Raw genomic sequence first — 21,229 nt, forward strand, 5'->3', positions numbered from 1 at the left:
ACTAGGGGATCCCTCTGCTGAAAAGTGAGTTTGCTCTATATCCTAATTTGCTACACTGGAATATAAGAAAGAAAATGTAAATGTGAGAAGGGAAATGTAAGAGAGGAAAATGAAAATCAAATGCCCTTGGGCTCATCAGGTTTTGAGAGTCTGCTTCTGCTCTTAAGGTAATTAGCTGAAGATTTGCTCTTGACTGAAGTGGAAGTGGAATTGTACCCTACCACTTTACATTTACTGGGGCAGGATTTCTACTTGTTTAAATCTAAGCCTCTAAACACTTATACACAACTCATGCACAAGAACAAAAGCATAGAAGTCCGTGAAGCTTTCTTAAAAAGCAGTAAAATTCACATTTGTAAGATTAGGACTTGGACTTAAAATTAATTTAAGTGAGAAAGATAAGTAGGGCCTGAGCATTTTTTTAATCTCACTTTGTTCTAATTATTTTGAAGATTTTGTAGGCATTTGACAACATGATACCTGAATACTTTGCAAGTGTAAATACCCTTATCAGTTCACAGCTGATCATCATTATTGGCCACACGGTGACAGAGGGAAGGAAAGACTAGCCCACAGGAGTCAGCGTGGTAGGGATCAAACCACCTAACCTTAAACCCATTCCTTCTCCCCAGGGAAAGGCTCTATCATAATTCTCTGTTTTTCAGTCTTGCATTCAGTGGAAGCTTCTGAGCTACAAAAAGGTCTTTTAAAGAACATATAAACTTTTTGTTTATACTATTTCTGAAGAAGGAGGATGAACACCTAAATAAGAGCACAGAGTTTTATTCTTTAAGTGTGTATTTAAAACCACAGAAGCCTTTGCTGTTAGCATGGCATCAATGTGGAGCTAAATTTAGGGCTTCCCCCCACCCCGGAGAATATGCTTCAACTCCAAAGACAGAACAACAGCTCCTAAGTTGCACAATATCATGACATGCCAAGTCACATTATAACATCAAAAGAAGACACAGACAGGTTTCGATCTGCTGTAGATACAGGGTCACTTGAGAGGGGCATCTGCAGTTGTAGCCACCCAAACCTTAATAGGAAGCCCCAAAAATCTGTTGCTGTCTAGGACTGAGAGGCCTTGTAAACAAAGTCAGTAGCAAGAAAAGCAAAACAAAATCGATAGTGCTGATAATTCAGGAGGAATCCTCCAAGTCCTATTTGATTGATTTGTACTGACTTACCCTCATATACTTGCCAGTCATAGTTTTCTGATTTCATTCGTCAGAAATGTGCTTTGTCTCCACAAAGACAGGTCATTAAATAGAGGTAAACAGTAATAAAAGAGTTCCTGATACACAGTACTGTGATCAGGTTACTCCCTGGAAAAGCCACTACAACTGAAATTGCAGTAATTTAGAACGGGCTTCTGGTGAAGGATTGAAATGAGAAGCAGGAGACCTAGGGCTTGTTACCAGCTTTTGAAGTAGGTAAACTAAGTTTTAATAAATCACATCTATGTGCCAGTTTCCCCCTCTGTAAAATGGGACTAATTCCATAACAATCACAGCTAGTTGTTCTGAAAATGAGTTAATGGGTGTTCAGAAACATAGTTCTGTCCCACAAACAGCAGGCAGTATAGAAACAGTTTTTTCACAGCAATTACCAGTGTACTAGTGCTTCTGCTCCACTGTTTCAGGATTTGTTGGATTTCTAACATAAACACTCAAAACAAAACAAAAATTACTGTTTCTCACATAATTGACAACTTGTTTTATCCAAAAGGTGTCAGATTTCAAAGCACTGTATGACATTCTTTTAAACTTGTATACTTCCAGAACTTGAACAGGGGCTAAAAGTAAAAATAATCAAGCTTTGCTTTAAATCAATGCCTGCATAAAGAGCAAAACAATTTTTAAGGAAAACTGTACTAAAAACTGTACAGAAATTATATTAAAATTTCAAATTAATTTTGAGTATTCAAATAAATACCATGAAAAGATAAAAGAACAATCTTAAGACAGACTAGTTTTTGTTCAATTGATAACAGTACTCGTGAGATTTTAAGAATCTTAGAGTTTCATCACTTAATTTAAGAGAGAACCACTTCAGTGTAATCTCATGCAAACAAAAGCCAGAATCAAGTTTTCATTTGTCCTTTACTCTGTTGCTGAACCACACTCAGATGCATGGCTGTAATTACTCCTAAGAACTACATACTTGCTGCTTTTTTAATTAAAGAAAAACTACAAATAGCAATGCTGACATACTCCTAGAGAAAGTAAGCTTTACAGAGATGATAAAAACACCAAAACAGCAAAAGTCTTACTTGCAGCAGTTCAGTCAAAACATGCCAGCCCTGGAGAACTCAGAAGCGTAAGAAGTCTTTGCAGTCCAGAAATTCTCTTGAGTTTATCCAGTATTTATTTACTAAGCTTTAAAAGTCTGTGGTTAGAAGAACAGAGTTAGCTTTCTACACCATCCACAGCACTACTGAAGTCCTCCAGTAACAGCAGACATGAAGTTTGCTGATAGTTGGGTTTGCTGCTGCTATGTAGTTGCTCAGTACTTGTAAATACAAGCTCTGTGGACAAAGTCCCAAATGACATCACAGGCAGCTGCTTATTGTTGAGTCTTTATTAACCGACTGTCAAAAAAAGAAAAGCGAAGAGGAAAGAAAAGCACAAACTATCTTCCCTGCAGCACAATTTGCATCTTAGTAGGAGTTGCAGTGCTACACATACAAATACTTCTGTTTACCCAACTGATGTTTTCTTAGAATGAATAAACAGTGTTTGCAGGGAAAGCAGAAAAGTAAGAACAACTTAAAACAGTTTCAACATGGAAAGAGTGCGGGGAGAAAAAGAAAAATTAAAAATGCCAGCAGTGCCTTTTTCAGAATTTACCCCTGAATTCTCCTAATTCTTTTGTTTATTTAAAAACATGTAACTAGGTGTGTAAATCTACATGGATTTTAAAGCACAGAGCAGAGGACTTCAGTAAGTTGAAAGGAAAGTTTCAACTCATTCCTAGTTTTAAAAGTTACAGAATTACAAACTGTGGTCCTTGCAAGGTTTAAGACAGCTCAACTTCAGTTACCGTGTGTTTTGAAGAGAGCTCTGTTAGATGAAAAATAAGAAAGCAAGAAACAGTATCACAGTTATTCATTAGGTGCTAAAGACATAAATACTGACCTTTCCTTCTCAGAGGTGGAGGTCCAAGACTAAGCAGCATTTTGGAGCTGAAACACACACCCATTTCCCAGCGAGGCACGGGGTACTCACTTGAGAACTAGTTCAGCTACTAATCTGAATCTATTCTCTGGCATTGAGAGTCCCTGCTGAAAGAGAGGGGCTGGGACTCTGTGCCTTGATTTCTCAGAAGTCAGTCCTTTCAAGTCAGAACTTCAAATGCTGGAAGGGTACCACCAAGGGTTGTGACAGACTGAGCTCTGTTATCTGTGCGCACTTCCACACGAAGAGCTTCAATATTGGGAAACACCTAGCCACTCGCATCCAAACACCCTAGACTGCACTTTCCACAAACAATAAAACAACAGAAACTTGAGCTCAGTGATGAGCTGAAGCCAAGTTTTTACTACATTTTTAATTGCTATGCATGAGAGCATCAACCCCAATTCTGCCTGTATTTACAGAGAGCAAATCAAGTTTGGGTCAGATCCTCAGCTGATGTAAATCAAGCTAGATGCAATAACACACCTGAATATCAGCAGTCAGCACTAGCTGAAGATCTTGCTTTTGCCTGAGAGAGTGTCATTAAAAAAAAAAAAAAAAAAAAAAAATTGTGTGGCCTTAATGACATAGTGCCTGATTTTCTTGGTGTTTGCCCTGAGTGGCAGCAATACACTGCTGATGTAGAGCCCCCAAGCTCACTGGAACTGCTCACGTAGGCAATCGCTACCTCTGCTATTTGCTACCTCTGCCACTTGCTGCCCCTAAAACCTAAGTTTGTACTTTTGAAGGAGGTCTGTTATAAATCCTCCTCATTTATTCCTGTGGTTAATCAGCCTGTAGCACACAAGAAACACCACACTGCGTAACTATGAGTTATATTTACCACCCTGACTCAAACATACAGGGTTGCGTTCCTCTTCCATTGCAGCCAGCAAGGTTTTATATCTTGCTCATTAAGAGCTTGCTAGTTTGATCCAGGAAGTCTTCAAAATACTTTGAAGATGAAGTGTGCTATGGGAGTAATAAGTACTAACACATAATATTCAATAACATGAATTTCAAAACATACAGCTTTAGTCCCAGCATCACAAGTGCCGTAGTGCAGCTACTTGATTTAGGCACACATGAACAAGGCCATGCGCTTGCATATACAGCTCCATAAGGCTTCAGCTCATTCCAGAAGCAACAAGCCCATCCATAAGATCAGTGGAAGAGTTAGATTTTGTTTAAACCTGATGCTGATTTACAGTGTGTCCATTTCAGACCAAGGATAAGATTTATTTTTTCACCAGCCATTAGAAGTATTTACAAACATTAAATAACTGCGTAACACAGGTTACACTCCAGCTCTCTTGATAACAAAACTGGCTTGTCCCATGACACTAATGCAGACACACACATGTAGAAGAAAGGAAGAGTGTATAGATTCATAAAATAAGGAAACCACTGATTTAATTGAAAAAGCCAAATACTTAATGAAATAAAAAAGGACAAGCCTTAAGGAAAACTGCAGCCTGTTCCCAGGAAGAATTTGTATTACTTAGCAAAATTTAGCACTTATTAAACTTTCTAGAGAATGTTAATGCATGTCCAGGCTAAGAACATGTACATGACCAGGATTGGGACAGCAGACACGCTGCTCACATCTCTCTGGCCAGGCAGCACTGCAGAGGCAGTGACTTTAATTGCCTGAAAGCAATTTTTCGGAGACTTCCAATTAAGTTCTATCTCAATCCTTTTCAGAACTGGTGAATCTTGTATAAATGTGCAAAGAAACAAGTATTGAGATTTGTGGGTTTAACCAGCAAGTTATTCTTCCCAAGAGGAGAATTCCCATGTGGGTGGACAAACAGATTCTGCATTCTTCAGATTACAGCCCTTATTAAGGGAGTGGCCATTAGCTCACCCTGTCAGTGCATTTATCCATCTAATTTCTATTCTAAGTCATCATAAGATATAGCTACTGGCTGTGCAGATACAGCTTATTTTTGGCAGGAATGCCACGGCTTTTGATAGAACAAAATTCACGACAGAATTCCATCCTTGACTAGCTACAGGTTAAGCGAAAAGATAAAGAAGTTGAGGTCATGAGCTGCAGTAGTTGCTTCTGGACTGATATGCGGTAGGCTGAACTGAGTCATGCATCTGAGGAAATAATTCAGCTTCATATTGCTCCATTTTTGGTGGGCAAACAGGTAAGATGAGTCATAACGAACTGATCTAAGTACACACAGAAATTAGTAAAGTTTGTCAATTAACCTATCATAGTATAGCCAGGATCTGTTAAAGACCCCGCGTCTCATACTAACACTAAATCCATACTATCTTCAGGTTCACTGTCCACATTTGATTTTTCTTTATTATTAACATAGAAAGTTCCTCCTCACTGAAGAAGCCAATCTTCTCAGAAAACTTAACTGGATGGGATTGAGTCACCTAAACTGCACAACCTTTTCCCTGAAGCACTGCAGAAGTCCCTGCAGTCACACATGCCCGGTGTGCGTGTTCACGTCTTACCAGCACAAGAGCAGAAAATGGCTCGGACCCAGGTGCCTCTGAGTCCACTCTCTCATTACAGACCCATAAAGCTGTGGCACGAGGTGATCAGCCTCACAGCCTGGCAAGTTAAAAGGGAGGTGGTAAGAGCTAAGAGTATTTCCCCTGAGGGATGTCTAACTAACTGTGCCACGAGTGCTGTGTGGTTCAGTACAGCTTCAGATGATGAGCCTCCAGGCCACGTAAAAGCCTTGTTTTACTCTCTGATGCTACTCCTCGGGCAAGGACAGACAAGCTGACAGACTGAAGAGCAGTTTAGTCTAGAAGGACTAAATTGTAGGACATTAAAATACCAACAGATTGTAATATAATATAATATAATATAATCCCAAACTGTTACATTTTTATCCTACAGTAAGTACTCAGATCACTCAAGGGCAAGTTTAAAAAACAATAAAATAAATCGCAGGCTGCAGAATTCACCCTCCTTGGAGTTGCACATGGTTGGAAGTCTTGAGCTGGTTCCTAAAATATCATGGCAATTTCTCCTAAATGACACCAGGGTACCAAAGAGCAAAAAGCTCTTTGAAAATTACTATTATTCTCACTTCTTTTACCAACACAGCTAAGTATGTCTCACAAAACAAATACCTACAAGCATGTGGGATCGTCACAAGTTAGCACAGTAAACACTTTTCTAAGCCTGGGGTAGCTGGCAGAGAGGATAAACAATGGAACCAAGTAAAAATATGTGGAGAGAATAAAAGGAAGCATGTGGGGGCGGTGTATGAATCTCCTCAGATACTCACTGTCAAAAAAGGGCCTTCAGTTGAAGTGGTTTGATCAGGCTGGTAAGCTTTTGATCACAAAGATAGTTTGGTTTTTAACCTTACTAGGTGATTTTTCAAAGCTTTTTACCTCCCCTGCATGTCAAGAATAGGGGAAAGGTCTTTAGCAAAGGCAGGTTTTACCGCTGGAACAAACAATAGCTCTCTCCTTTGTCACATTTATGAATTTAAGCTTCAGAAAAAGCAGCAAATAACATATAACAACAACTGCCTTCTGATCGGCCATTCCACTACATATGGGGTCATGGGATATTATCAATATCTGGTCTGTCTTTTTCAGTTGTACTTGATGCCTGGCCCTGCCTTGCTTTCCCCTCCAAGAGCTCCCAGACAGCTTTCTGTAATGACCTGCATGCTCCCCGGTACCTGTCACTCCAGCAGCTAAAAAGATTATATTCTACCTCCTGGAAGAGGACATTTATATAGAAGCATTTACTCTAACTCACATCCTACACTATGGGAAGTCCTGTCCTTAAGTGTCAGGATGAAGCTTGACACCCTATTCTGACACAGAAGAAAAAGAATGGCTAAAATGAAATGTTTTATCTAACCTTTTCAGATGACCTGAGAACCAAAATGAGCATATACGATTTTTGCAGCCATAGCAGTGATTTGCAATCAATTTCTAAATCTTTTTCAGTTCCATAATTTTTGCTTCAGTAGAATTCTATGAAAAGCATTCATTGAAGAAAATTGATGGGATGTCTTTAAAGGACATTGGCTTTCACTATAAATTGCCTCATTGTAAAATACGATGTTAAGCAAATCATACAAAGTCTGTTCTGAGAGTTGCCACTTGAAACTGGAAGAGGTAGGCAGAAGCTGGATTTCTGACTTACAAGAGAACTCAGAAACGTTTTAAATGTGATTAATAAATGTAAGTACATAGAACTGTCTCTCATTAATTCCATGGGTTAAGCCATTATTCCTTCTTTGCCTTTCCTGTTGTTTCTGGAATCAAGCAATTGATTCAGCCACCAGTGACCTTATCCAGAGTTAATTGAAATCAATGGCATTAGTGGATTCTGGAGCAGGCCCAAAAACAATGTGCGTTCAAGGGCTTTTGTATATCCCTAATCACATGGGTAAGCCTCCACAAATTTAGATTCTAGTGGATCCAATCATTAAATCAGTTATGCAGTGTTTAACTTCACATATGGACAGTGGTCCCCTGCTGGTTATTGAAAGTGGTCTCTATTAAGAGGAGAAGGCTATTTCTATAATCTATTTCTGATGAAAATGTGTATTTCTACAGGTGTCAGTGTTCCAGCAAGGTTGCCACCTAATGGGAAGGCTGACTAATTTGCGCTCTCCTCCTGCCTTTTCGGACATGTTGCTGTGTGTCAGAAAGCAGAGGTATCGGCTTGTGAAACACACATTCCTCTGATGCAAGCATCTGGCTTCTTGGCAGCCAAGTCGTGACAGGTTCTGCAGCAGCTGTGATGGCTCCATGCTCTTTCAGATGGTTAAAGAGTCTTGTTTTTCAGCCTAGCTGTTTGTTTTCTGCTGCACTCCTGGGCGAAAGCCCATTTGCCCTTTTAATCAATGAACTGGCCGTCGGATTGGAGTAATCAGTTACATTTTTGTACATGTCAGAGCAGAGATTCTTACACAGAGACTGCCAGCTATAGAGCCCTGTGCTCTTGATTTGACACTTAACCTTGTCCTGCTCCATCCTGACACCTTTGAACACCAAAAGAGGGGTCATCTTCCCAAAGTGAGAGCAAGCACTAGAATAGCTTTCTTCATCACTCAGTCATAGGATTTAATAGTTCCTGCTTTGTTACAGGAGATGGTAATCAGATCAAACAGCAAATAAGGAATACAATTTATTTATTTCAGATGGCTTTATAAACTGTCCTCCCATGTGCATGCACCAGATGGAGATAAGAATCTGGCTGGAAGCTTTAGCCTTACGCCGTGCAGCACAGAGGTAACAGCACATCAACTTATTAAGAGAAAAAATTCTTCAGAGAAGATTACATGAATTGGAATTAAATTTTATTTAAATTGCCTTTAAACATATTATTCAAATCCACAATATAACAAGCAGTTCCAAGTAGTTCCCTCAAACAAATGAGCACACGGCACTCCTAACACCGAATGTGATAACACAATATTAAAAAGGAGTTCTCACAGGGATACCACAAAGTTCAAAAGCTGCCATCTACCTCTGAGCCATTTGCAAGCCCATCTCCACCTTTTCACTCCAAATGATAATCTGTGTCTCCCTGTGATAGATATGCTTCCTCCTTTTTCCCCATGTATTACTGCTTGTGGAGGAAAAATAAGTAATGAACTGACTCGGGCAGGCTACGTTCTCCTTTGACAGGCTTTTACTCTTTGTTCTTCTTGTGCTTGCCATATGAAGCACTTTTTATGGGGTGCAACTACTGCTATTTCTACTTTCGCCAGAATAGGGAAACTGCACAAACACGCCAATTCCTGCTCCTGCCACAGAGAGATCTTGAGGAGGGAACAAACCTTCCCCAGTATCTATCTTCACGTGTTTCATCGATCCCTTGAGGACCTAGTAATAACCTGATCAGTCCTATCATCCACTGTATTTGCCAAAGCACACACACAGTTAATCAGTACCCACAAGTAGCTGTCTCTGGTCACTGGCCAAAATGACGCCTGTGTAAACAATATGTCAGTGTCACCATGGGTCCCAACCACACCAGCTCATGCATAGCCAAACAGAGTGACCAAAATTGGCACTCAGCACCATCCTTTCCCAAACGCTGTAATAAAACAACAATCCTAAAACTGTTTGAGATATATTAGTATCATTTAAAGTTCTCTTTAGGTCTTTCAATTCCATCTTCAAAGCAGCACAGGGAGGAACCACTACCAGCATATGACTTATTAAATAAGAGCTGCAACAACATGCCTCATTTTAATGCCATATAATTCCATATTGTGACATACAACGTAAGTTGATAAAAGCATCCCATTTTACTGAGTGACTATTATCAATAAGAGTCTATCTGAAATGCATTGCCAGTATTCCGGTCTCTTAACACCCCTAAGATCCACTGAAAGTTGATCCATGTCACAGGTAAAATATGCAAGGGGTAAGCTGCTTGCTTAAAGCCCAAGTGGAGCCACCAACAAATTAAAGTCTAGGAATTACTGCTCCCAATACTGTCAACAGAGCCCTGGAGAATACCATGAAGTCTTACCCCAAAGTACCTCAGTGCAAGTCCTCAGGCCTCTCTCTTCTGTCCTCTTGAAAAACACTGGGTTGTTGTAGAAAGCAGTAATAAACTGTACACACACTAAGATTTCAACAATACGCTATGATTACTTTAAATCTGTGAAATATAACAACTCCTAACAGCTAGCTAGAGACTTTCCAGGGAAGGAGACCAAAGTGTTTCTTTGCAAAAGGATGATGAAACAGCCTGAAATTATTTCTGTGAGGAGAAAGGTTTCTTAGTCTTCCTGCAAGAAAAAAACCCTCCATTCTGTTTCTCTGGATAGAAAAGGGCAGGTATATCAAACGAAGGCAGTTCTGGTTTATCACACTGCCTTCTCTACTACAGTACTGAAGATTTTATTGCATGCTATAAAGAGAGGAAAAACTCATCTTGTAATCATATAAACACAGTGAACAACACAGAATAAGTATCAATTACTTTTGCAAGTTTCAGTGATAGCCTCAACCCCTGAGGATAATTTCAAATGGTATGATAAAGACTTCAGTTAGATTAAAAGCATCAAAAGCAAACCAGCATTCAAAAACAAACAATTCCGTCTCTGCTATGTAAGTTACAATAAATTTTCTGAACTGGCAGATTTCCCTCCTAGCTGTTCAGCTGTTCCTTCCCCACAGGTAAAACAAGTCAATCTGTTTGAGAAGACAATTTGCCACCCAGCTTACTTAATGCCACACATTAAAATAAAATGACTGAATAATTTTGATGTCAAAGAGCTGTTTTAGTGGGAATCCATGGTTGAAAGAAACAACCGCAATATAGAAATGTAATCAGAGGCTGCTGACTTCCATGTGAATTAGATCTAAATAAAATAACTGTTCAACTTTTGGTCTCATATTTTACGTGGAACTTTTCTCAAGTCCTTCAACAGGTCCCTGCATATATGTCATTCGCTGTTTACTTTAATCCCACGATACAAATTTTGCTCAGTGACGTTAGTATAAGCACAAACATGACTAAGAGACAACAGTAGATCTGTGATAAATTTTTATTCCTCTGGAATTAAACATGATAAAGTCCTGTAGCATACTAGCAAGTCAATGTAGCTGCATTTTCCATTCCCTTTGTGCCAACATACGTCACTGGAAAGTGCACAGAAGTGCAGAAGACTGGTGCTAGGTGATATTCACAAAGCACAGTGCAATGACTTGCAGAGATGTTTGAAGTAGCTTTGAATAAGTTACTTTGGTTCTGGGAAGCAACTTGGCCACGTTAGCTCCCCTGCGTGGAGCACAACGCAGGAAACACCCTCAGCAGAGCGCTATGCGAGCGTGGTTACAGTCCTGCCCCAGACCAGCGAGCAGGTTCAGAGCCAACTCACTTATCTCTGCATGACACTGCCATATAACCACCAGAAGTATCAAAAGTGTCCATTTTGCTTTCAGAACGAGAAAGCAGGAAAATGCTTTATCTTCACAGCATAAGTCACAAGCTAAAAAACTTTCCTAGTCGTGGTGTGAGCTCATTTGATTCATCCTAAAACACCATTCTTGGCTGAAAGAATAAAAGCAGCTCTGACGTTGGGCACCAACTTTGAAACTGTCTGTGATAAAGGGAAGCAAGACTTGCCCTTGCTTTTTGATCAAATGAAGGGCTAGGGCTCAGGCCAGTTAACTGTCTTCTTATACCTGCTAAAGATCAAGAAACTTAAGTGCCTACTGACCAGCACTGCTAGTGCCTGCTCCATGTTCCCTTCATTTCAAATACAATCTTAGCAATTCAGATGAGCAACTCCAACCTGCTTTCAAAGGCTGAGTGCCACACACTTAGCTTTTCATGGATATATGTATTAATGAAAGGGATTAGCTGTCACTAGCCAGAACCACTTGCTCACTATATTTGGTACATCCTGAAAATACAAAGCCTTTACAGTTTTAACCCAGATATTCTTAGTCTACTTTATGTTCTAGGTTGCTTTGCTGAATGACTTGGATCTTGTGTGTTGACCAAGAGGTCAGCCATCGCAAACACCTGGAACAGCACCTCTGACGTCTCCCCTGCCCTGTTGCTGCTTCCTTTCCCTTCCAACATTACAGATACAGCAGTTCCCAGCATGCAGAAGTGTATCTTACTTTGTATGAGTGGGTATTATTAGTTATTATTGTTTATATGATGCCACAGGTACATGGACAATGTCTAAGAATTTTAAATAAGGCCCATTCTGCTCATTGTCCACAATATCAACAGCTTCCCTTCAGAGCTCTTCCAAACATCCCAAAAGCTTGGACATGAATAATTTCTACAGCGCTCTAACTTTGGCACATATCTTTAAACAGATGGAAATTATTGTTATGCAGCCTTAGGACATATCAAGATCTCTTTTTGTTTCTGTAATGAGGCCCAATTAATACCTAGGACTTTCTGCCGCTCAAAGGATTTCAAAATAATCAGGATTTCAGCCAGAACTGTAATGCTGATGCGTGCCTTCATGATATAATCTAACTATAATTACCTAAACCAATACCAACGTAAGTAATGATAGTCATTCTTATTCTATAGGAAACTTAGGTTTTCCACTATATTAAAAAAATATCTACTATAAAAGATTTTTCCCTTTCCCATTGCAGGGTCAGAATTACACCTTAGTGTGGTTTCAAATTAGAGTAGTTTTATTGAGCCAGACAGTCTTTGGGCTAGTGTCCATGAAAAGTTTTGCTGCAAAATAAGATGGGACAGCACAATTGTCACTCTGTGCAATCATACCACATAGAGGGCATTAGAAACATCTGCACAGAGAATTGGTGGAGAATAGCTATTTTGTAGTGATTTACTGCTAATTTTGCGGTAAATTTTCCATGTAGACACCCCCCCCCCCCCCCCGCCAGGTTTCTGTTTTTAAGGCTTGTGCATTTTAGAAGCTTTTACATAAAATGGTACCAATGAAAAACAGTGTTTATAAAACATCACAGATTAATAACTTAATTATAGCTTATTCACCTAGCAGGACCTCCAGGGTTACAACTTCCCCCTGAAAAAGTCAGTTTATGAACGCTTGAAATGCCTACAGTAATTTTTGAATTTTGTCTTGTTCATAAGAAGTTTGCTCTGATTATTTAGCAATTCTGGGCAAATGATAAGATGACACTTCCTCCCAATTAACTTTACAGTTCACCTTTTTTTTTTCTCCACCTGCAGCACTAGAACCCCCAAATTAAACCTCAGCATGTTTGCTGGATCCAATAGGACTGTTCACCAACTCTGGTTTCCAGCTGCTACCTAACATACCTGAAAATTTCTGGCAAACTCAGAATCTTGGCCACCATACTCTGAAAAGATTAAGACTGGATTAGAATACCCAGATGCATTACAAAAACAGAAATTTACAACCAGGACTAAGATGAACCAAAGTTATTAAAATATAGTGGAAATGAAAGCAAGCAAGCTTGGTATCTTCTTTCCTCTCCTCCCCTCCTGCCCTCAGAAGGATTCAATGACCAGATAGTTGGCAAGATAAACAGTAAATGCCACTGTAACTTAATGGGGACTCTGTACCAGAAATGGTAAATATAATGACAGGAGTTGGTTTAATATTACATGTTATGATTTTTAAAAATACATTTAATTACTACTGTCAGAAACTGTGCTAAAAATAGGTTATTGAGTTGCATTTTTTCTAAATGACAGATAACTGTAGGAATGTAGCATTCACAAGGAACTGTTTGTACTAGGCACTGTATTTCCTCTCCACCCAGCAGAACTTCCAGAAGAACATCATATGAATTTTGCAAATGTATCAAGGAGAGAATAGACACCACAGGCTGTAAAAACTAGATCATAGACATGCAAGTATATGCAGGTGCTATAAGCAAACTACATTTTCTTCCTGCCAAAAAGGCCTCTCTAATCTCCAAGTTAGTGAGAATGTCCTCATTGCTCCAATATTTTCCCTGCAGCCACAATTTTTTAAATACATATGCAGACATTTGATTTTATCACATAGAATGACAAACTTAGAAGTGACAGTGTCCATCAAGTCCCTTGAAGGTTACATACTTTTTATATACATCTTGCTAATTAGCCTATGTATTCAGGCTCTCTGTACAGTTATTAAAATACTATTACCAGTTTTCAAGAAAGAGAAGGAAGAATTTCTATTTTAGCTATTCCTGTAGCCCTGACTCAGGCATAATTCTCCCTAAATTGAGTGAAGAGTCAAACCTTATGAGGAGATTAAATGACTTCAGCTCACTGCTCCACAAGATCATCCCTACAGAGCTGGTTTTGTTCGGAAATGTTTGGTGTCAGGAGCTGAAACCACAATTGCTCATTATCCAAGCAGCTGCTTAGGATGAGATGCCCCACACTGCACGAGGCTGTGGGTAAGGCTGGGCAGTGTGCTGGAGCGGGGCTGTCTGACACCAGGCACTTATGACCCTCTCACAAGGGAGACCTGTCTCTCAAGCCACTCAAGCCAGCACAACTTTAATTTACTCAAAATAAGGGTATGGTCATGCCTTATACACTTATAGGAATGCCCCTGCTTCCACTGGGAACAGCAGTGTTGTCTGGTGCTATGAACTAGAAAACTGGTTGCCCCAAACGATTGGACTCGATGATCTTGAAGGTCTTTTCCAACCTAAATGATTCTATGATTCTAAACAATGCCGAAGCAGAGGAGAAACAGCACAGCTCCTGTGTTGCCCCTCCTGCAGCTGCTTCTGCTTCAACAGCTCCTGGGGTGGCTGGGTAGCAGTTAGTGCCTGGCTTCTCCAGAAAATGCCAAGAAGCCACCTTGAAATAATTAATGCCACATCTTCCAACTACAAAGTATTCGTTTTCTATGAATACCTATGGAAAATAGTTGCCCTCAAGATGGCATATTCTGGAAATATTTTTGAGGAGAACAACACAGGCGTTGGGAGCAAGGCAGCAGCAGAGACACTTCTCAGAGACATGTTCACCTGGAATATCTTCCACCTGAGTACGCGTGAGCACTCGAGCAGTCTAACCAGCCACCTCAGCTGCATACTGACTTTACGGTGATCTTTTCTTTCTACCTGGGAATTACACAATGACCAAGTGTCTGCGCCTTACCACAACACTTACCCCTTGCTCTAGAATTTAAGCTTTAATTAAAAGTTTCTACACCTTATGCCTGGAAGGAAAATTTATCAAAACATGAGCAGAACATAAACCTTCAACCTATATAAAGCCTGAGACAACAGCTTGGAAATTCTGTTATTCTTTTTAGCACGATGCTGAAATGAAATAACAGCATTTCCTAGAGGCAGCTTCACTAAGAACACCAGCTTTTTAATAAACATTAAAGTGTAGTTCTTGGGGGTTTTTTGCCACCCTTCCCAAAGCAGTCTAACAGATTTTGCCTTCAACCCTACTGCTTCCTTGTCAACAACCCCAAATGGAAACCTATACTTTTTTCCTATCTAAAACATATTTAAAAACAAGATATTAGAAGACTACAATAAATTGAATTGAACAACAGTATAATGGATTTATTTACTAGGGCTTTCCTAAAGGCATGCATTTACACATTTGCTTAGGTGAAATCTCCCTCCTTTCAAAAAAACTTGAGCTGCGACCGAGAATTTCAGAAAATGCCGTGAGGGGTACAGACCTTGCTTCATTGGCATCTGTGTCACATCTGTTCAGAAACTGCCTCTTGTCCATATATTTAACACCACAATTAAAAGCCTGATCCAAAGCCCATTGATGTCAACGGAAATCCATTACCTTCCACGGGATTTGGGTGAGCGTACCACGAGCTGCACCGCGCCAAGCACCGCCAAAGGAGGAGTGCTCCACAAAGAGCATTCCCAAACAAGACCCAAAACCACAGGGGCAAGTCACACCCTGCTTGTGGCTGATCCCTATCATGCAGTCCTGTCTCAGACGGCAAATCTCCCAGCCTCCAGAGAACGACAGACAAACATTTTAGTCATGGCGCACTGCGGAGGGCATACAAAACCAGTTTTGTTTCAGGACAAAACCACAGAAACAATGAAGCACGGCAGTGGTTTCACAAATCCGCAGTCACTCATGTCACAGTTTTGCATTACACCAGGCCTGGTACTGCACGGAGAGCTGCCAGAAGCCACGATCCCTCTCCCCACACCAGGAATGCCCTCCCGCCCCCTCTCCTGTGCCCTGTCACGCAGCTGAAGGGTGACTCAGCTCAGCTCCCAGATGGAAATCATCCCTGCTGCTCAGGTACGCGAAATCTCTCTGTCCACAGAGACACACACATACTTACGCTGAGCAGAATCGCCCCGCGGCCACGCAATGACGGCACACTGTGTAAAGAAGGGGAGGAAGAGAAACCCATGGGGAATGGTGGGGTAGAGGTGGACTGGCACACACAGCCACAGCTATCCTAGATTAAAATCAAGTTACATTCAGGTGTGTTTCCAGGAAAAAGGCTGCTATGTGATCTTCCACTGCACATCATTCAGTGCAGTGTGCCGTGCTAGCACAAAATACCCCCAAACTCTTGCATATTGGTTTTATTCCCTACTGTAATGAAAGACATAAAGCTATCAAACTTTCCCCATACAAAAATCAAATTTATCATCTATACTGAGCCAGGTGTATTGACATTGCAACCCCACCAATACCCACTGAAGAGGGTTATAGTAGGCAACTCTTTTGTACAGATTGCCTTTAAATAGTCTCAGACACCTGTGCACTGTCACAAATCTATCCCATATTTACAGCTTCCAGTCACTCACCTGATTACTATACAAGTGCCTTCATGAGATTATATAGGAGAAGAGAGGAAAACAAGGGGGAACCCGAAGTACCATCCCCTCTCCTACCTTAACTGAATGCCAGATATTACCCCTTATTCCCATTTCTCTTTCTTCATTCCTGCTCAAGTATGAATGATAGCACCCAGCAGACATACTCCTGGGAAGAATGGAACTTCCTTCACCATAGAAATGCTGCTTTTTTAAAATGCTTCAAGCTGCTAAGTATCCTTAAAACACGCAGGTTCAAGGGATAGGTCCTCTGCCTCCATAGCACTCAGCAACCACAGTGGTGCTAAAAAGATGAATTAAGTTCTACCTACACACTATGCCAGAGAAAAAAGGACCAAAAAAGCCAGTGGTCCTCACTCCTTTTAGTGTAAATACATTTTCTAATCTCACGTTCCCAATCACACTTTTATAGGCTGGTTGTATGCAGGGTCTGATAAATACTGAGCCAGTTCAAGATTAACATACACTGCTAAAAGATCAGTCTACAGAAGTGAAAAGTTTGGACAAGTGGGAACAACTTCAGTTTGTTTTTAGGGCAGTGCTTTGTTGCACAATACAGACCTGAACAGCTTCAGGACCAAGGCTGGTACAAAGATGGGAATTCAGCTGAAACATGAGGAAGCTCTTCCCATTGCTACTGGCACTTACTCATGTAGCTGCAATCAAAGAATGCCTCTCACCTGAATTTTGTCAAGACACAAAAATAAATTACCGTATGAGTCACCATTTCTAAGTTTCTTACTGAACAAGAGCACATGCAAAAAATTTACAAACCACTTTGTGCAACACAATTTCCAGTACGTCGTCAAGGACCCAAATTACTAAAAAAACCACAGGCCCAGGCGACACTGCATCGCAGGGAAACTTCTGTGTTTTGAGCTCTACCAACTCTATTCACCGGGATATAACCATATACTATAACCACTGAGCACCTCAGGGGATTAAAGAGTTAATAAAAACATAAGAAAATGCACAATTACATAAAATACAATCTGTCAGTCAGATATTGGAAATGGACTATGAAGATGCCAGTATAAGTGCATGTACTTATACCCAGAGAACACTTTAAACAGTCGACTGTGATTTATACATGCTGCAGCTGTCACACACACTATTTCTGATGTTCAAGAGCCTATGCATACTGTCAGTTGAAGAAATTTCTAGTTATTTGCTATTTTGTAGATCTGTAAATCACATAAATGCTCATATTATTACCATGTGCTCTGACAGTTTGCATCAACAGACCATCTCGGAAGAACTACAGTGATGAATTATTGATAGTATCTCACATAGCTGGCAAACATTTATTTGAAATGCTGTGATACAGAACCTGCCTCTTTCCAGTCTCGAGATTGACCCTAATGTAAACTATAGTATACAACAGATCAAAAAATATATAGCCTAGCTCTCAATTCATGATCTCATTTTTATCATTCGATGGTTCCCATAAAGATTGTTTATTATTGATGTGAAATGCTGGAACCAAAATATCCTGTAGCTGGAAGCTGGAAGTCTCAGTAACTGAGTCAGTGTGACTCTTTTGGCCTCCTCTCAATATGCTTTATTTCTTCTGTTGAATAAACAAACAGTCCCATTCTGTAATGACAAAGCAAGCCAGGATTTTCCCATATTGTTTTGACAGATGTTGTCAGGGACTGATTACAAAAACCTGTATACCTAGTAGATATTTACTGCCGCGATTTTCCATAATGTAACTGAACTAGATGCAGAATAAACTAATGTCATAGGAAGCTGTGCTAATGAAAAGCCTCTGCCTATGGAAATTAAACTGCAAAATAACTTTTCCAACTGCAGCAAAATCTATCTTTAAAGGCACTGGAGGAAAAAATATGTTATTTGTCACATTGTACTAACAGGGCACGGAAGACTATGATGGAGATGAAAGGACCGATTATCAAAACACCTCAATGTCTGGTTCAGGCACCTTACAGGAAAAGATCAGATCTTTTTCCAAAGGTCTCATTACTCAAAACCTCTTAGAGAGAACAGCCAGATCAACCTTCAGCTGACTGCTACTTAGCTCAGTATATTCAGTCAGCATTTAGTCTATTAATAATGGTTTTGTGCTCTGTTTTTACAGGTAGGTGGAAAATGCATCAAAGCTGGTGGGGTTCAATTATAAAAAATTATTTTAAAGGGTTTTCTGGGTTTTGTGTTGCAGGAGGGTTGGGAGGATGCTGTTTAACTGACCACACCCATGCACTATTTTAAAAAGCAGTAAATAAAAGTAGACTAATGCCCCATTACAATTATACGCAGAACTATGAAACAATGATTTTCTATTATCAGGTGTTCATGTGCCCTTTGTAACTGCTAAAAGGAAGACCCTAGACACTGCAACATCACAGGGCTTCCTTTTGAATATTATTTTTCAGGTCTGTAGCCCCCACTGGCTCTGACATTTACTTGCTAGATAGGAAATCACAAGTGAGTACCAAGAGGACAATACCCTTTTTAAGTTAAGGGAAAATGAGACCTACAGGATAGGGGGTATCACAGCAAGGGTATTTTCATCACAGCGAGGGTATTTGGACCAGTAGGTTTACAAAGCCAACTGGTGTTTTTGCAAGCCCAGGTGACTAATAATTCTGGAAATTAAAAACCTGTAGCTCTGCATGACTGACAAAAGAGATATTTCATTACATCATTTTGTCTGTGCAGAATGAAGCACTACACAATTCTATGTAAAAGTGTATCTCCCCAGTATTTCTCTAGATTCTGCACAGCCACAGAAATAGATCTGCATGTATGTACGCATACACACTACAGATAGGGTTGAAAGAATAAATATAAATAAAAGGACATCAACAACACATTGCACATTTACAACAACTGAATCCTTGTGTGGTTGGTTGGAGTAAGGTCCTAACATGATATGAGCCAAATGGTCTAAAAAGTTTCAGTGATCAAAAGTTTTCACTACTCTCTCTAATAAAATACTTCCCCGGAGAATAAAAGAGAGAGTTTTTAAGTACCTGTGGAAATGTATCATTTGATGGCTTATGTTGTTTTTCTTCAGGTGTGTTAAACAAGCCCAAAGCTGAGAATTTTGCAATTTTTTGATTTAGAAGTAACTTTAAATGAAACCTACAACTGAAAAAAAGTCTTAATTCTTCACCAGTGCAAGGGAAAGTTGAAATATATTCATGCAATTCAGTGCAGTTAGCGCCCAGGAGCTAACGTATTTAGGTGGGTATTAGGATACCTTAGTCTTTCCAAGGAGATGGGCCTAAGTGACTTAGGCTTTCCTGGATATCAAGGATAAGATCCAAAGCCCATTTTAAAATCTATAAAATTTTCCAATGATTTACATTACCATTAGACTACAGACCTGACTTGATAGAAATCTCACAGAAGTGGAAGCAGTCTTCTCAGTTATCATATCTGTTTTCTTAAAACCTTGACTTTCTTCATACTAAATATATATAAAGACCATTTGTTCAATAAACAGAGTACCACCAAGTTGAAAGCAATACAGCTGCCTGTTCAGGCCAGACTCGTGCCTGTTGCCATACTCTGGCAAGGAATATAAACTGCCTATCATCCCTCTGTGCCATAAGTAGGGTCAATATGTCATTCCTTCCATGCAGAATATTATGTAAGAAATTACAAAGGGGCTCTATTTAGATGACATTCCTTTTCATTTCATATTCTAATTACCTGGGAATGGCAAGGTAGAAAGAACATGTCGTCCCAGCGGAAATTTTAGGAATAGCACTGAGCGAGATGCAATACAGTAACACTTTACACATGCACTCTGACCTCTCTTGACACTACAGATCCTTTTCCAATTTCCAAAAGTTTCCAAGAGGAAGCAAAGGGAGCCATCTCTGTCTATCTGATGTCTCGATGACATTTCACTGAGATGATAGTTCACTGGGATTTGCACATCTAAAACTCCCTCCAGGGAAGCTTGTGAAAAATATCAGTCTAACCTACTTTCAGGACTCAGTGGAGTAATTCTGTTTCAAGTGCCAATGGCCACTGATGTCGATGGGAAGATGCGAGGGAGCGCAAAGGGACCTGGTTCTGCTCAGCCCCTGGTAAGGCCTAAAAGCCACTCATAGAAATGAAACGCCCCCGTGAAGTTATTTAAAATCGAGATCTGATTTAAGGAAAAAGGAAAATTCTTTGGGGGACAGTATTATCGAACTAAAACAAAAACAAAAACTATGGCAAATATGCCTACAGATGAGAATCAAGCAAAACCTTTATTAAAAAAAAACCCACCCAAACTTGAAATAACACATTCATCCTCCAATAACTTTGAAATCAGTTATGCTTCCAGCTAAAAAAAAGTGTCATTGTGAGAGATACGTGATGACACTCTCAATATTTCTAGCTATAGGTTGCATGAGATATTCAGAAAACCAGAGTCAGGCTAAATCTAGCTTGCTCTTCGTTACCTGAATTCCATATCTAAGCAGTCATGGCAGAGCAGAGGGCTCTCCTGACACATTCATGGACCCCCACACTAAACTCTTTAATGATGCCCTCACAGACAGCACAAGTTGTGGGTGTTTTCTCCTCCCTCTTATTTTTTTTTCCATGTCTCACACCAGGGAGTACCCAGAACTATCTAATATACTACTTTTTAAAGCCATCATCTTACTTCATCATGCCTCCTGAACCCAATTTAAACTTCAAAGTTTATTTGATTGAAGGGGGATGATACTTAGTAGCTCTGAGGAAAAAATGAAGACTTAAATCCATCAGCAAGTGATTCAACTTTCAGATGAAATGAACACTATTAGAAAATAGTGGAATACAATAGACCCCAAAAAACA

At 39.9% G+C, this 21,229-nt stretch overlaps 1 protein-coding gene across 1 annotated transcript in view; it reads right to left on the bottom strand.

Annotated features, from left to right (window-relative positions):
• The window catches only part of NCKAP5 (NCK associated protein 5), a 394,816-nt gene extending 392,352 nt beyond the window's left edge, over positions 1-2,464 (bottom strand). The window contains exon 1 of the mRNA XM_030017100.2: positions 2,276-2,464. The gene's annotated coding sequence lies outside the window, so the exon portion shown is untranslated. The remainder of the gene's footprint in view (positions 1-2,275) is intronic.
• Positions 2,465-21,229: the final 18,765 nt, after the last annotated feature.

This window comes from Aquila chrysaetos, chromosome 6 (assembly GCF_900496995.4).
Source record: "Aquila chrysaetos chrysaetos chromosome 6, bAquChr1.4, whole genome shotgun sequence".
NCBI classification, from domain to species: Eukaryota; Metazoa; Chordata; class Aves; order Accipitriformes; family Accipitridae; genus Aquila; species Aquila chrysaetos.